We start from the raw sequence: 12,661 nt of genomic DNA, 5'->3' as shown, positions 1-12,661 counted from the left end.
TGGAGGGAAGAATAGGCCTTGCGGCTACTGTTATTCCGCCCTGGATCCTGTTGCATGTGCTGTGCCAAGATGTTTGAGAGCTGTTGCTGCTGCTGCTGCATCCATAAAACAGAGCGAGGGAATGGTCCTAGGCCATGCTTTAACTCCGATTGTACCTCACTCTGTAGATGTTCTATTAAACAGAACACAAACGCAACACCTCACCTCCGCACGATTAACGTTTGCACCACATATTCAAATAAAGAGGTGTTGTGTCCTTAATCCGGCTGAACTTTTACCTTTTCCCGCAAGGTACTGCTTGCAGTGATGAAGAGTCACATGACTGCCTTTACACTACAGAGTAAGACACAAAAGGCAGAATCGATCTAAAGGATACTCCTTTGACTAACCCACAAGGGGAGCTGTTTTGCGATGGCTCCTGTTTCAAACTCCCGGATGGTACATCCACAGCTGCTTATGAAATCACCACATTGAGCACGGTCATGGGGACCAAAAGAATCACGCATAACTCCGCGCAGGCCGCAGAGATTATAGCATTGACCCGAGCTTGTGAACTTTCCGAAAGGCTTAAAGTACATATATATACTGACAGTCAGTATGCCTTTGGGGTGGTTCACAACTTTGGCAGACTTTGGGCAGAACAAGGTTTCTTGACCTCACATGGCATTAAAATTCAGTATGGCTCCTTGATAGTACGGTTACTCTCAGCGCTTGCACTCCCTACTCAGCTAGCAATTATGAAATGCGCAGCACGTCAGAAGATTATAGATAATGTAGGAAAAGGGAATGCTTTAGCTGACCAGAGAGCCAAACAGACTGTCAGTGATCTCTCTTCAGAAATGTATACTTCAAGGGAAGCCACAAATGCCTGTACATTGGATGAGGGTATTGAATCTGTGAAAAACATTCAAGCTGATGCCACTTTAGAGGAATCTAAGAAATGGGCGGAGGGTTTGGCAAAATTGGATGATGATGGGTGTTGAGTGGACAAAGAAGAAGGGAAATGGTTACTGCCTGATGCATACATTACGATGATGGTCGCTATGGCTCATGGTCCCACCCATGTTTGTGCACGAAAAGTCACCAACAGAATGTGTGGGTAAATGATAAAATCTCTAAAATAGCTGATCGCTTTATCCATGGTGTATGATCTGTTTGCAGCATAATGTGGGAAAGGGCACATCGTCTCCTAGGGGTAGTTTTGGTCCACCTTCTGTCCCCTTTGAGGTAATACACTTCGATTTCATTGAAATGGAGCGTTGCAATAACTACAAGTACGTACTAGTTGTTATCTGCGCTTTTGGTAAATGGGTTGAAGCCTTTCCTGTCAAAGATGCCACAGCCAAAGGAATATTTTCCTAGGTTTGGTTTGCCAAGAGTCATCTGGTCGGACAATGGTCCACATTTTATCGCTTCTGTAATTCTGCAGATATGCAGGGGATTACAGATCGATAAACGGTTCCATTCGGCTAGGCACGCTCAGGGTGCTGGTTTAGTAGAAAGACACAACGGCATCATCAAGAACAAGCTCGCAAAGACGTGTGCCGGCACCAAACTGAGATGGCCGCACACCTTACGGATCGTGTTATTGTCTATGAGAACAACCCTTCAAACTAAGACTAGGCTCTCTCCATTTGAGGTGGTCCTGGGTAGGCCAGCAAACATTTGGAATTTGCTGAAACCCTGTTCGCTACGCGAAGTTGAAAATGTACTTCTTTCTGACTATTCTGGACAGTTAACTAAATATCTGTATTTGATTTACCACCAGGTGCTAGAAGGTTTACCTGTCAGGTACGAGTGCCCAGGCCACAACATACGGACGGGGAGCTGGGTCCTCATCAAGTCGTTTGAACAATCTTCTTGCCTCGCACCTCGTTGGCAGGGCCCGCACTTAGTTCTCTTGGTCACACAGACAGTGGTGCGAGTGGAGGGCAGGAAGCACTGGATCCATGCGTCCCACATCAAGAGGATTCCTTTCCATTTGCCACACGATACAGAGGACACAGAACCCCTCACCAATACCGTAACCAACAATCACGAAGCATCAAACAGCATTGAGAGTGCGTCAGAGACTCTCCCTGAGCCCGTGGGGCCTGGGGAAACAGCCGCCTCATCGCCACACTCTCCAACAGTTCCTTTTTCTAATTCTGCTCTGAACCTTGTGTCAAATCCTGCTTTGAATTCACCCCTTCCATCAGGAAGTAACGACACATTGTTTGTGGATCACTCAGTAACAGGGATCACAAGGTATGATCTGCGTCCGAGGAAATAGACTTACTGCACGGTTCAGCTGTGTCATCAAGGAAAATCATCAAAGGGCTCTTTGGCCCAATCTTTTGTACATAAGGGGATTCTGTTGGCTAGGGTTTGTGACAGGACTAAGAAGATGCTCGATCTGGAGTTCGCCAGCACATTAACTTTGGTGTATTCGTTTGAAGAAACAATGCCTGCAATCGCTCCCACTCGTACGGAGCAGATTAGAGACTGTGTGACCGATCGTAAAAATGAACAATCAAATGCGTGGGCCCCGAAAACGTATTGTTGTCTTGTGATTGTGTTAACTGGTTTTACAATAGTCATTGCCTTAGGATTTTGCTATTTGGAAGAAGTACATTCTCTTGAAATTCTGTTGCCCACTGAAAATGTACCTACTGTTTCTACACCTTTCGTGCATCTGCACACTCTATCTCCTAGAGACTCTCAGCACCGACAGAGTTACCATTACAATACACTATTACTCATTATGAATGCCACACATGCCATTTTTAATAAGTCCAATTGTTGGGTCTGCTCGCATTTACCGCAACACGGGATAAGGGGCTGGATTGGTATATTCATTCTTGACCTTTGACTACTGCATGCAATGCTTCTCTAAGGGCACATTTCTTTGGCCGATGGAACGAAAGCATCTTGGGGAACTTTGATGGAACTAAGTTGAATGATTTTGAGAAACGTGTTCTAACGCCCCTGGGATGCTCATTTTTGCGAATAGGAGCAAGCCTAATATTGCTTCTATTAGGCCTTCTGATAGACTGTCCCATCCTTTTCAATCTTTGATTTCTTTCAAGATGGCTCCTATAGGCAATAGGGATGCCACGCCACCTTCTTATACTGTTAACCACAGCCCCAATTCAGTTTCTTTCTGCATACAGAGGAATGGTACTCAGTCAATGGGTGATTTCAAGGGTTGCGCCAACGTTGCGAATTTGACTAGTGAGGACAGACCTTTGTATGTAGGCAAACCTGTCTACTTTGTTTGCGGTAATGTAGCATTTTCATGGTTACCTAGGGATTGGCAGGGAACCTGTTATTTAGGGATTCTGTTACCCAGGGTATTCATTGCTAGCACTGTAGGAATTTCAAAGGCTCGTCCATGGCAGGCCAAGACTGGCGATACTTCAGCACAAGTTCTGGGCGATGTAGCTAAATCCTTTGTGCTATTTTGGGGGCAAATATGAGCTCCGAAGATATCAGGAGACTAGCGAGAGTACTGGAGAAGACCATCATCGGACCGCTGACATACTATATAGCATTCCTTTAGAACAAAAATCAATAAGGTTAGTGGCACTTCAGAACCGGATGGCATTATATGTCATCCTGGCTGAGCGTGGTTGGGTATGTAAATTAGTGGGGTCCGCTTGCTGTGTTTTCGTGCCAGATTCCTCCCCAACTATCTTTAGGGCGATACAAAATCTGCATGTTTTCAGTTCAGAAGTGCATGTTCCCGAGGGAAACTGGGATTTTAGCGCTTGCTTCTGGGACTTCCTGCCATCTCGGGAATGGAAGCTACTTTCAGTCTTGCTGATTATTTTAGGTATTCTGGTGTTTCTCTGCTGTTGTATACAATGTCTTCCTGGTATGTGTTCGATGCTAGGAGGATGTTGTGCACAAGCGATGGGTACATTATGAGACAAGGTGTACGCCCTAGAGAAAATATCTAATGAATTTGTGCTGAAGGAAATCTCAGTATCTGACCTCATGGCGATCGATATCTACTATAGTGATTCAGGATGTATGGACATTGAGACGTGGAGTTACTCGTAAAGTGACTAGAAGTAGTTTAACACTTGGCTTAGGCCAAAAGGAGGGTTTGGTAAATGGGATATCACATTGTGCCTCCTTTATTGTATATATTGGCCTAAGCCCACTCACTCTTCGAAGAAAACCGCGTTGCAAAGTTCCAATCTTAGATTGACTTTGCCGCCATTTTAAGTCCATCCGCCATTTTGATTTCTATTCTAAAGTGATTCTGTGTTCTAAAATGGTGGACAGTGTTTCCCGCTTGTAACTGAGCCGTCCTGAACCTTGCACAAAAGTTAATGTTCAAACTGTCCGTTGGCCGAATGTTTCAGTTGAGTAAAGAGACCTTGTCCCATGCCTGACTTGTAGACAGAGGATTGTCTGTGCCAACAAGTCTGATCCACGGACATACATCGACTACAATGTTATATAAATACTGAACGTGGACACTAGCTGAACTGCATTGTATAGGACATGTGTTACGGCTTATTGTTAAATCCGAGAATACACTGTTGCCATTGTAACTTATTTATATGTAAACTGAAGATGATCCACATGCATATAGTTGGTCAAGCCAGAAGTGAACTCGGCACAAACTCTAGACCAAGTATTATTCACCTGTAGAGGGGCTAGACATTGTAATTGGAAATGTATAAAATGTGCAACTGTTTAGACGTCCAATACCTCTCACTTCTCACACCGAAAAGGCTGGTATTCGCTGTGATGTACTGAGGGCTAGATAGCTATCTGATACTTTGTTTCTTTGTAAACTGTAGAGTTTTAGAATAAAGATCTGTGAATCTTTATAAGCCTGTGTTTGGTGTATTTCCTTTTGGGGTACTCAGCCTCGATATTTCCTTTTGCTTTTACAACATGTGCAGGATAGATGGTTTGGTGCAACATCATCGTACTGTATTCATTTTATCTGTGTAACTGGAACTCTATTCAATATGTTGAGTTCTTTTAAGGTGAAATACACTGATCTTAGTGACCATGTGATGCTAACCTCCGATTTTCCCTGTGATAATTGTCATCATAATTCCGTATACCATACTACACCAATTTGGATAAACCAAGAAGGCAATCGCCTAAGGTGGAATGACAAAAAGATTACCTCCTTTAATATGATGATTTTGAATGATTTCGACAACCCTTCACTAGAGATGAAGAACGTAACATACACTGCTTTGACTTTTAACCAATATATCAGTGGGATGTTGCCTAAGGAAGGTAAAAAATTGTGACAGGACAGACCAGCCAAAGTACACCTTTATAAAATTGACACCATCATACAACAGAAGAAAAGACAAGCGAGGAAAGAAATTAGGTTAGTGAAAACTCTGAGGTGGATTGATCAACCAATCATGCAGAGTAAGTTCAGGGGCATTAAGCAGGGACTGAGGAACTGGATAAAGAGCTCCAGGTCCAAATTCTTACAAGCCGACAGCAAGACCATACTTTCTACTCTAAACAAAAATATTTTGCATTCCTTTTGGGCCTTGATCGATGACATAGAAAGAATGCAAACATCAATGTTAGCCGATCCTGTTAGGGAGCAGTTGTGGGTTAGTCACTTTAGTGAACTATATAAAGTAGGATCCCTCTCAACCCCTATGGCATACAGAGGGACTGACACATCCTGGGCACTACAGATAACCTTGGGGGACGTTGCAAATAGTGTTTCTAGTGCCAGTCGATCAAGAGCAGGGGGTTCCTAATTACCTCATCTATATGTTTTCTAAACAAAATATTGATTTTTGGACTAGAATGTTATTCATATTGTTTACAGACATCACACAGACCCAGATAATTCCAACCTCCTGGAAAATGTCATATGTTTGCCCAATATTCAAGAGGCGGATAGGTTATCCCCAGAGAACTACAGACCAATATGCATAATGGAGGCTGATTCTAAAATATTAATAATAATAATGTTATTGTGAATTAGTCCAAAATCTGAACTTTACACAAAAAAACTTTACACAAAAATAGACATAAATCATTCAATCTACTAAATATATACAATCATTACTACTTCAATTACACACAAATGGTCATACATAAAATAATATGATGGTCACAGATGTAATAAATATAATACTAACAATGCTAATAGTGTTACAATACCAGAAAATAATAATGAAAGAGTGTGCTATACATCCATCCCTAGAAATATTTGCAGTAGCAATGTCAGGGCGCCGATAATAATACTACTACTCTTCTTGCTCTTGATCTTATTCTTACTCTTCTTACTCTTGGTCCCCCCAAGCTCTTTATCATAAGTCAGCTTAGGTAACATACCTTTGACATGTAGCCATACCCTATATATCTCCAGCTGGATTCCAATGGTATCTGAATTTAAACAATAATCCCAGAAGGCTTCTCCCGTAATAGCTTCATAATTATGCACCCGTCCCCCCAGCATACACATGTATGTAGGACCAAGTCGAGGGTACTGGGTCAAAACATGTCAAGTTGTTTCCAGGGTACTCACTATCCCACAGATACAACAACATCTATCTTTAGGCAAAATGCCCAAGCGAGGGCCCACTACCATGAGTACCTGTAGTTGGTTGGTGCGCAACCTTAACATAAATTGACGCACCTCAGGATCAGGGCAAAGCTTCAGATAGTGCTGAGTCTTCCTGTTTCTGTGAAAATATTTGCCTCAGTTATTTAGAAACATTGAAAATTGGTGTAGGGACAAGAATATTTTGGACATATTCCAGTTGGGTTTTGGGAACTGTATGGGTACTGATTGTGGTAGACTACTACTGACCTGTCTCCAGCAAAATATGTTTAGTACAAAAGCCCTCACTGCCGTCTATGTTGCCTCAATGGACCTGTCAAAGGCATTCGATCTAGTTGACCGTAGGAAGTTATAGCCAAAATTATTCACACTGGGCATGCCCAACAGTCTTTTGAACATTCTGATTAGCCTCCACAATGAATCCTCTGTGAGGGTGAGAATGAACCAGGAAGGTCTTATGACTTAAGCTATCCCCACCTATAATGGACTAAGACAAGGGTGTTTGTTTGCCCCGACACTCTTTAAATTATATGTATCTGATGTTGGACGACATTTAAATGAATCCTCAATGGTCCCTCCCAAAATTGGCACCATAACGGTATAATGGCCTGCATATGCTGATGACTTTATTTTAATGGCTATAAGTCCTATTGGTCTTCAGAGACTAATAAACAGGTTTATGGAATATATCAATCTAAATAACCTGATTATTAAGGCTTTATATTAAAGCTTTGTAGAATTCAAAAGAAGTGCTCCTTGACATGGTCCATAAATAAGACCAAGTGTAAAGCCATGAGTCAAATGGTCTTTTTGGGTTACACATTCTTGCACATCCCGGCAGAGGATTTTATAGGAATTATCTCAAAACCAAAGCCCTGCTATTGGCTACACAGATGGGTAAGGTGGACAATAAATACGGACAATTTTCATTAGTACCTGTGTCAAAGTTTTATATTGGCAAAGTAATTCCTAGACTAATTCATGGTCTGGAACTCTTTCCTGATTGGATTTTGGATGAACTTGAATGTTATGGGGCCTTAGTATGTATGAAGGTTCTATTCCATCTACCCTTCTGCACCACCTTTTCGACTATAAGATATGACCTTGGTATTCAGCCATTAGCTACCTTGGTTGAGTCGAAGAAGCTGGTGCATGTGAAGAAACTATGGTCCGAACCAACATCTAACTTGCATGGCCTTTTGGGCCATTGTGTCTTACTAACACAACGCCAACTTTGTTCGAAAGAAAAATCGGTTATATGATTGGTCTAAAACGATAGCTGTAACCACAAGTTCAAAACTTTACTGCCACATAGTATCCTATAAAAAAAGGAAATTGGTATTCCAGCATCATATCTGATACAATTCCCAGGAAAACCGGTCAGAAATGACTTTATACGCTTTCGTTTTAATGTTTTGTTAACTAATGAAATATTAAATATTAGATCTGCTAATAATATGTGCTATTTTGGCTGTTGTAGGTATTGTCATAATAATCATTCTCTTGAAACCCTGAGACATATTTTGATCTATTGCCCTACAATGAGAATGCAGAGATTGATGTTCTTTGGGAAATATGTCACAGACCTCGATCTTATGACACTGGATTACTTATGGTTAAACATGATCGATGGGAAAATGCATTTTTGAAAATAAGTTTGGTAAGATTTTTAAATGAGGTCTGCAAATTGTTCAACTAATAATGAACATCAAGATATATTTTAGTTCCAGTTCTATTTCAGTATTTAGCTTTTATCACTTTTACTGTTTTAATCAGATTGTACGTTGATCGTATTGATTGTTTAGTAGGGTACCTTTATTTCTTTTTCCTTTTCCTTCATTTTCTTTCTCTTTTTTCCCTTTTTCCTTTTTGTTTCTTTTTTGTTTTTCATATTTTCTTGTCAAATGCTGTTGGATATTCTGATTGTGTATGGTTTAATTTTGGTATGTTAGTTATGATAAGAATGAACATTTCAATAAGATTATGTATTGAAGGAATAATTGTGGCTGTTATATTGGATGGAAATGGTTTTGTTCTGTTCTTATATCGCTTCATCATAAATTTTGCTTTGTTAGTTATTATAAGAATGAACTCTTGTATTTTTTTAATGTCATTTGATTACTAAGATTATGAATTGAAGGAATCATTTTATTTTTTATATTGGATGGACATTATTTTGTTCTGTTTTGAAATTGCTGCATCTTAAACAAACACATTTGTAAAGGTTTTTTTCAAACCATAAAAAGAATTAAAGATTTTGCCACACTTGCATGTTGCCACTTTTGCACTCTAGCACTGCAAGACTTTGCCGCTTTTACAGTTTGCCACATGGAGTTTTTGCCGCTCCAAGTTATGCTGCTCTTCCCAATGTGTGTTGTATTTTTTCATTGTGATATTTTGCCACATTATAATTTTGCCTCTTTGAATTTATTTTCCCAATGCGAGCTTTAATGCCCTGAATTTGCCATTATTAGATTTTGCAATGCTTGCATTTTGCCACCTTGAATTTTCCCAGAGTGAACACTTTGAATTGTGCCATTGTGTGATTTTGCAACACTTGCATTTTGCCTCTTTGAGTTTCCCCAATGTGAATCTTTGAATTTTGCCATTTTGAGATTCTGCCACAATTGCATCTTGCCACTATGAATTCTGCCACTCTTGCATTTTTTTTCCACTGTGGGATTCTCTCACGTTTACATTCTGCCACTGTGAGGTTATCAACCATATCATTTTGCTGCTGTGGGATTTTGAAAGACTTGCATTTTGACTCTGAATGTTCCCAGTGTGAGTTTTAATACATTGAAATTTGCCAATCTGAGACTCTGCCACACTTGCATTTTGCCACTTTGAAATCTGCCACTCTTGCTTTTTTTGCCACTCTGAGTTATGCCACTGTGAGATTCTGCCAATTTCACACATTACTGATGTGAGGGTTTGCAACTTCAGCACTTGGCCACTGTTTTAACACTTTGAATATTGCCACTGTGAGATTTTGCCACACTTGGCATTTTGCCATTTTTGCACTCTAGCACTGCAAGACTTTGCCACTGTTATAGTTTGCCACTTTGAGTTTTTTCCACTCCAAGGTATTCCGCTCTTCCACTCTAAGCTTTCCCAAGGTAAGTTGTAAAACTTTGAATTATATACTATTTGAGATTTTGCCACACTTGCATTGTGCCTCTTTGAATTATTTTCCCAATGTGACCTTTAACTCTCTGAATTTGCTATTGTGAGATTTTGCAATACTTAATTTTTGCCTCTTTGAATTTCCCCAATGTGAGTTTTAACACTTTGAATTTGGACATTGTGAGATTCTGCCAAACTGTGCTGGGTAGAAAAGGACATATTTTACTTCCAGGGATTGTGGCTTCTTAATTTTGTTAGATAACTCATTCACCTTTTGAACATTACTGGAGTAGTCATGGAAGAATGCTATCTTGGCTTCTTTGTATATTATGGGACATTTAGTGTGTACCACCTGGAGGATCACACCCTGGTCCTGGTAGTTCAGTTGCTTGGCAAAGATGGTTCTCGGCAGGGCCCTGGGTTGAGAGACCCTTAGATTGCAGCATGTCATGAGGCATTTTCAAATAAACAAGCCTATACAAGGTCTTCTGATTTTTCTGGAAGTCTAAATATTCTGATGTTACTGCAGAGGGGCCTTCCTTCTGCCTCCTCCACCCGGTCATCCAGTACCTTGATCTTCCCTGCCATATGGGAGACCTGTCGCCCCATTGTCTTAAGGATGTCTTCTGATTCAGCAATGCGTGTTTCAGCTTCCCCTATCCTGGAGGACATCTTCTGAAGGTCTTGGCGTAACACATTAACCTTGATACCTATGGAATCAATATTCCGCTCCATAGATGTCCGTGAGTCACCAATGGCTGCCATCACTTCGGTTAGAGAGAGGTCACGTGCTGGGGGAAGGCCAGTATTTGACTCTCCAGTAGGTGTTGGAGTTTGGGCCTGGGAGGAGTGGAGAACATTTTATTGGTCCATTTTGTTCTGTGTTCCATGCTTTTTCATTCTCTTTTTTGCCATATCTTCCCCAGCTCCTACTTCCCTCTGTGGTCCTCCCCTAGAACTATGCAACAAAGTATCGAGCGACCACTTCACATGCACTCTGCGCTCCACCCACAATTTGAGCGGGTTCCAAGGACTGACCGCCTGTCACAGTTCTTCTCAGCACTTTAGGCCCAGTGTGGTCACCTCTCACAGGATCAGTCCACCTCAGTTGTCTCCCAACAATATCCTCCACACCCAGTGGTTAGGCAGTTCGAAGGGCAGGGAAGCCCCACAGTCCCTTTTGTAGAGAGCAAAGAGAGCTGTACCCTGTGGCATTGAAGCAGGCAGGAATACCAACAAAATGTGGAGGCCATTGCTGCAATGTTGGTGGTTGTTGTTTCTCCTCCAGTGGTATGGCAATTCAAAAGGGTAGGACGGTAGGAAAAGCTGCACACTCTCCATCCCAAGGAGCAAGGAGAGCTGGTCCTTGTGGCACTAGACCAGGCAGGAACACCAGACATATGGAGAAGTGCCGTTGTGGCACAGATGCCGGCTATTTTTCCTCCGGTAGACAGACAGCACACAAGGTACACTGCAGCGATAGCGCATGCAGGATCACTCGGAACACATAACAACTCCAACAAGACGATGGTGCTGTAAGCATCCCCACTGCAGGGGGTAGTGGGAGGCCACCCAAGGCCCACCATGCCTCCCTCCGCCATGGGTGCTCCTGCAGTCAGGATCTGCTGCTGCAGTGGCTGCCCTGCGGGTGTAATGCTCACCTGATTCCCGTAGAGGTGCCGGTCTTGACTGGGCGTATACCGTATCTTCAAAGGTGATGTGTAACACACGGCTGGCTCTTTGGGCTGGACCTCTGTGCACTGTATGTCTGACTCGAAGGGTAAGATGTCTTAGGTAAGTGAACGCCGTGCTCTCCATCTGCCTCGGGGCAGCGTGCTGTAACCAGTTTCTTCACTGGATAAGGGGAGCAGGCCTCTTGACTTCAGAGGACTGCTGTCCGTCGTTTACTGCACGAACGGTAAGTTTCGAGTAATTCTAATGTCTTTAAAAGTCTTTAGTAATGATGTCTCTTGTTTTGCAGGGTTCCGGCGATGGCGGATGACGGGCTGAAGTGAGTTGAAGATGGAGCCCGTGTGATGAATAGAAGCGCCTGGAAGCACGTAAGTAAGCGCTTGTTGCCTGCTTCACGATGCGCTCTAACTGTCTTTTTATTTTGCAGGTACAAGTTCGGAGCGGCTGCAGGGTGCCGGAATACCCACTGGGTTAGATGTGGAAAGGAGTAATGGCACGTGAGTATTAAAGTTCCCCAATGTCTTTAAACGCACCTTGTTTTGTCTTTCAGATGCAAGAGTTGGTAAGGCTTTGTCTTTCAGATGCCGGAATGCAGTGCGAAGACCTCCGGAGCGCACGAAGAGTAGGTAAGCCTTTGTCTTTCAGATGCCGGAATGCAGCGCGAGGCGTTGGTGACAGCCGATGGACCAGGTAAGTGAAGCGCTGTCACTGAAGACCGTAATGCTAACCTGTTCTTTCTTGTCTTTATAGGTGTTGCTGAAGACTGGATTCAGGATGGTAAGCCTTTTTCCTTAGGCCCAGGATCAGATGCAGAAGACACGATGAGCGTTCTGCTGCAGAGGATGCAGAATAACGCAAAGCAAGATTCATCCATCGGGTGTGGTTTAAATAGCCTCCTGTAGTGCTTAGGTGTCTCCTTCCACAGCCACGCCTAGGTAAGAAAAGAGTTCCTGCTTTCCAGAAGAGTTCCAGTGTTCTGAACCTAGGGAGTGGCTCCTGCCCCACCCAACAGGAAAAGTAGTTCCAAACAGAAGAGGATCAGAGGCTCAACTGGCAGGCAAGTAAGCAGCATGGTCTGCTGCAGGTAAGTCCACCCAAGCATTATGAGCCCGGCGCTTCCAGCGCTGGGACTGGGCATATTTATGAGCCTGGTGCCACTGGCGCCAGGACTGGGTCCAAAAGGTCCCAATTGGGACTGGTTGGCCCTCGGAACCTGGGTTATGGATCTGCTTCCAAGGGAGTTTGGAAAACCCTGACCTTTTGGAAGCAGAGATCATGACAGTACCCCCCCCT

This window comes from Ambystoma mexicanum, chromosome 14, assembly GCF_040938575.1.
Source record: "Ambystoma mexicanum isolate Mex_15411 chromosome 14, UKY_AmexF1_1, whole genome shotgun sequence".
NCBI classification, from domain to species: domain Eukaryota; kingdom Metazoa; phylum Chordata; class Amphibia; order Caudata; family Ambystomatidae; genus Ambystoma; species Ambystoma mexicanum.
Note: the sequence above shows the minus strand (reverse complement) of the source record.